This window comes from Spea bombifrons, chromosome 2, assembly GCF_027358695.1.
Source record: "Spea bombifrons isolate aSpeBom1 chromosome 2, aSpeBom1.2.pri, whole genome shotgun sequence".
NCBI classification, from domain to species: Eukaryota; Metazoa; Chordata; class Amphibia; order Anura; family Pelobatidae; genus Spea; species Spea bombifrons.
Genome location: NC_071088.1, coordinates 51,568,225 through 51,574,224, shown reverse-complemented (window position 1 = coordinate 51,574,224; position 6,000 = coordinate 51,568,225).

Genomic DNA, 6,000 nt, shown 5'->3' with positions numbered 1-6,000 from the left:
TCCATGGTACATCGGATCATCCTGCATGTAGCACTAAGTCCAGGAGTATATGTGGTTAACTTGGTCAGTGCTTGATCTAAGAGAAAGAAGAAATAGATGCCAAATACCAGATAGACAAGTAACCCTAGCCCAAACATTAATTAAAATAAGGTATACATTTAGATATTTCCTATCTCTAATCTCAATAGTAAGTATTTACAGCAAATACAGTCTGAAGATTTACTTACTTGTACCAACTGTACTAGTAGGTCCCAGAAGAAGTTTCTGAAGAACCAATAATGGAATAGGAGAATGAGTAAATCCATGCAGAATTCTAAATATGAAAAGAAGAGAAACAAGAAATGAGTAATAAGTTAGTACATGTAGACTATTTTAAACTACCCATAACCTTTAGTGAGGGACAAGAGACTTACAGATAAAAGACAGAATTCATTAAAAAATTTTCCGGTTTGAAGGGCTCATTCCTCAAGCACCAGGCGACTCTGACAAAATGTCACATAGACCTACATAGAAGGAAGAGGGACAGTTTCAGCTGCCAGACAAAGCGAACCTCTTGAAGGTTTAATAACTTACAGAGTAACTCAAAAGACCTTCTTAAATGAATCAGTGCCCTTTAGTTCTGTCCGTGGTACATCTCATTATCATCATGTTCCACTCGTTTCAGTCCAATTGGTCCACGCTGGATCTAGAACAAAGAAGAAACACATTTTAAGAAGCGGATAGACCTTTTCCCTCTACTTCATTGTGTAGGGTAGGAATACTATTTGTAATTTGGTAGACTGGGAGATGATCTGCTGTGTTGTAGGTACTTTTGTGTGATGTTGGACAGCAAGGGATGCTCTACTTTGATGTTACGTAGCATGGAAGCCTGTCTGTGACACAGTATGACAGGTGGCAGCAGACTGCATGGCTCCCAGCTGTCCTGCTTTGGGTGCGGCCACTCGATCTCCCTGCCGAACTCTAGCTCTCTCCCCAAAAAAGAAGACAGAGGAAGATCTCTATGGGACAGCAGGATTCAGAACCACATTTCTTCTAATTATATTCTCTGGTGTTTGGAACACTGGAGAATGCATGTGCAGTAACATTCTATCCTCTGTGAATCGGGACCCCGGGGGACGGAGCTTAAAGGTAAGCTCTACTATGCATGCGCCCACCCACCACCCCCCCAGCATCCCGATTCACTGGGGGTAAAAGTTGGGAGGTATGTGTTAGAGGCCAGATGGAGTCTCGCTGCTAAGTTGTTGAACAGCAGGACAAGGTGCAGCACAATGATGTTTGTCAGCAATGAAGTTCTCTGTGGTGTTGTGTTGCATTAAATGCTTTTCTGTGATATTGGACAGCGTGTGGAATGGCTGTGCTGTGGTGTTGGACAGCTGTAGTAGAGGCTTGGCAATGATGTTGGACAGCAGGCGGAATTGCCACGCAGTGATGTTGGACAGAGCAGGTGGAATTGCCGCGCAGGGATGTTGGACAGAGCAGGTGGAATTGCCGCGCAGGGATGTTGGACAGAGCAGGTGGAATTGCCGCGCAGTGATGTTGGACAGAGCAGGTGGCATTGCCGCGCAGTGATGTTGGACAGAGCAGGTGGCATTGCCGCGCATTGATGTTGGACAGCTGTAGAAGGTGGTTTTCTCTGATGTGGACAGCAGGTGGAGTTGCTGTGATGTTGAGGTAGGCGCTCTGCTGTGGTGGTGGACAGCTCTGCTGCGGTGGTAGATGAAGCAGGGAGGTGACATCCTGGACTATTGGTCGTCGTCCAACAGGAGACTTTTCAGGCAAGATCTTCAAGCTGAATCCTGAATAAAAGAGAATTTGTTCCCATCTGAGATGTTGGATACAAGGAGGGATGTTTATTCCCTCCATTTGGGGCTAACAAAAGACAGGTCTGGCAAATCCCAACTTTTTTTGTTTTTGTTACAATTAGCCCCCTCTACAAATGAAAAGGATATATCCTGGGAACTGAGGTGAAGATCTCCAGTTGGGTCCTGCAAGAAAAAAGCGAAAAGTTCCTTGATTTCAAAAACACATCATAATGTATACTATGGTGGCAGGTACGTAATAACAAAGCGCTCGTCAGTTGTCATTAGATGGGCTCCTTAGCAATGATTAATTGGTGGAAGGAAATGTATCAAAGGCTCGGAAGAAGAAATCATATACAGTAAATTTACATGTGTGTGGGGGTTCTGTTTGTGGACGGGATTAGTCTTATACCATTATTAAGTACTTTTTAAGTTTGAAGAGCAATAAGTTGTGATATTAGAACTTAGTGGATCTAAAGCATTTTGTAATGGCTACACGTACCACCAGAGGCAGGTATGGGGGCCAGAGTTTGCGTTGTTCCAAATGGTCCCAGTTCAAGATGCCGAAGAAAGGATGCACTCTTATATCACCATTCGTCCCAAGCCGGCATTCTGGATCTTTAAGCAGAAGCTGAGAAGGCAAAAGAAAAATAAAAAATGGTTTTTGTATTCCAATTTCCCGACGTATTTAGCCAAGTTTTTGTTGAGTTTAGTAACCATATTTTGCCCATTCCAGAATCTGCTGCACTACAGTCCCTTATTGTCTATAAAAGTTCCTGTATAGCCACACACCTTATCAGGACATTTGTGATCCACTCACCTTCATGAGGATGTCTTTCTGATCTGCTAGCAGCCAGCTTGGGTACGGGAAGTCATTGTGAACTGTGCAGTCCCGGTACTCCCTCTTGGGCTGTGATGATGGAACTGGGACCCTTCCCACCAGCATCTGGTACAGAGTGACTCCAAACGACCACCAGTCTGCGGAGGCGCCATATTTCTTCTTCTGAAAAACCTGCAAAACAAGTTCAATATGTGTAAAATGTAGATAGGTAATGCATTGTAAAGTACCGTATTTGCTCGATTATAAGACGACCCTGATTATAAGACGACCCCCCAAAATCTGAATATTAACTTAGGAAAAAAAGAAAAAGCCTGAATATAAGACGACCCTAAAGGAAAAAAGTTTTACCAGTAAATGTTAATTCATGTAAACTATTTTTTTTAATAAAAGCTATGATTGAGAAAAATATTTTTTTTTTGTTTTTATTTCTTGTATTTTCCAACCTGTCCCCCAGTTACGCACATCTGCCCCCAGGCTTGCCACACCAATATGTCACTGTGGCCCATGATAGGATACTTATGCCACTGTGCTCCATGGTATGCCTTTTGACCCCCTATGTGCCACTCTGCCTCCAGAAATGCCTTATACCCCTATATCCCATTCTGGCATTTAGGGGGTTAAAATGCATATTATGGGGCAGAGTGGCATATAGGGAGGTATAAGGCATTCCAGGAGGCAGAGTGGCATTAAGGGAGTTAAAAGGCATTATATAGAGCACTCTGCCTCCAGAAATGCCTTATACCCCTATATGCCACTCTGGCATTTAGGGGGTTAAAAGGCATATTATGGGGCAGAGTGGCATATAGGGAGGTATAAGGCATTTCAGGAGGCAGAGTGCACTATTAAATGCCCCCTTAACGCCACGCTGCCTCCTGAAATGCCTTATACCTCCCTATATGCCACTCTGCCCCATAATATGCCTTTTAACCCCCTAAGTGCCAGAGTGGCATATAGGGGTGTAAGGCATTCCAGAAATGCCCTACACACACACACACACACACACACACACACACTTACTTACTTACCGGTGCTTCCAATTTCCTGCTGTATTGCCGGGGCAGCAGGTTGACGTCTCATTCCGCGGCAGCCGGAAGGAGGTAGAGTTGGCAGCGGGGGTTTGTATGCGTCCGTCGCAAATACCTTCCCCGGCTGTCAGAGATCAGGAACTCTGGAACTCTGATCTCTGACAGTCGGGGAAGGTATTTGCGACGGACGCATACAAACCCCCGCTGCCAACTTCACCTCCGGAAGCACCGGTAAGTGTGTGGGGGGGGGGGGGGTGGCGACGACAGGAGGATCCAGGTCCCCTGCAGCGGTGCGGGGGATCTGGATCTTAGTCTCCTAATCAGACCTCTATTTGAGGTCTGATTAGAAGACGACCCCGATTATAAGACGAGGGGTATTTTTCAGAGCATTTGCTCTGAAAAAAACCTCGTCTTATAATCGAGCAAATACGGTAATTAAGGTTTAGATCAACTATAGCATTAATCTAATTAATAAATTCTCACCTCGGGGGCCATATATTTTCTGGTCCCAACTACGCCTTTGGTTTTGGCTGCGCCGATGATCTTCTCCACAACGAGGCCGAAATCGCAGATCTTCAGGTGTCCCTCGCTGGTCATCAACACGTTCGCTGGCTTCAGGTCCCTAAATGATTCAGAGAAAGAAGATGTTCATTTTCCTCTTAAGAATTCTGAAAGATTTTGAAATGGAATAAATGGTGAGATGAAGGGAACTTGGGGTGATGGAAGACATAAGACTCAACAAAAGAGCAAGAGAATGGACAGTTGAGAGCAGAAATATTTTTTTTTTAACCGATGAACTATTCCATGGCTGTGTAGAAACTGAAGACCGCAGGTGATCTCTGCAGCGTAGAACCTGCCAGAAGGACACAAACAGTTTAGCGAGTAGTTTCTAAATATTAGCAAAGGGTTATTTACAGCGATGGAGAGCCTCTGATTTCACTGCATTGGGATTAAAGCTAGAGGAGCCATTTAGACAGCATGGAAATGATCATTGGCTTTATGTCTACTCTGTTGCTCACACTGCAGCACTGGTTCCCATCCGGCCGTTCCTCCTCAGGTGGTTTGACAGGCTGCCTCCGCTCACGTTCTCCATGACGAGAAAGACGCGGTGCTTATTTTGAACATAGAGCAAAAACAGTTACAGTCATGCAGAGACTAATAGTACAGTGACACATGCAGATCTTCTGTAGAAATGGCGCATGGTAGAAGGTGAAAGGACGGGAATAGGCTGCAGAGCAACAGAGAATTCCGTACCTGGGTGTGAAAAGCACCAAAGCCGTGGCAGAGGAATGGGCTTTCTGCTGCCAGCTCCAAGACTCGTCTTTCCCGCATGATGCCTTCTTTCCACGATGAGCTGCGTTTGATGATCTTAACAGCCACCGGATGTTTACTGCTCCTCCATGACGCGAGCATGACCTGAGATAACCAGGAAGGGGTGACACAGTTATAATTGATGTGTGAAATGTGAAGCTCATTATCAACATAGAAAGGTGCAGTTTGATGGCAGATCAGATCCATTCAGCCCATCCAACGTCCTAATGTAAAGACTCAAACCGTAATCAGTCCTTGGTCTTACTTTATATTCAGGAGCCATATGCCTATTCCATGTATGTTTAAATTATGTCACTGTTTTGTCCTCTACCACTTGTTCTGGGAGGCTATTCCACCTATCTACCACTCACTCCATCCACTACAATATAGATGCGTAAATCTAATTTTAAAACTAGTCGTAGAATACTTAACCCAGCCCAAAAGGTTCAATGTCTTAATCTGCAAAGACAACCTGAGACCAGCTTTTAATGAACAGAATAATATAGGCGCCAGATGCCTTTTTAACATCGACATCTCATTTTATCTCAGACGTAGTTTACCTAATTATTCCATTTGCAGTTTTGTGTAGAAAGCCGACCCCAGAGCATTGATTTTAGTCCTTTAAGCATTTTCATTTAAATCTGTTACTATGATAAAATTACCTGATTCATAGAAACATAGAATCTACCAGCTGACCCATCCGGCCCATCTAGTGTACAGACTCACAGCTTAATCAGTCCTTGGTCTTGCCTTAGATTCAGGAACCATCTGCCTATACCATGTATTACCACTTCTGCTGAGAGGCCATTTATCTACCACCCTCTTGGTAAAGTAAAATTTCCTGACTTTACATGGAATCCCCTCACCCTTCACATTATAACTTCAGGATACCCCTTTAGCTTTTAAAAAAAACAACACATGCACATTTTCTGCGTCTTTTATTATAGCGGAAATAAACATCATTTTATCTTAATACCCGGCACATCCTGATGTATAAATGACACCAATGCGCTTGCACATCCAC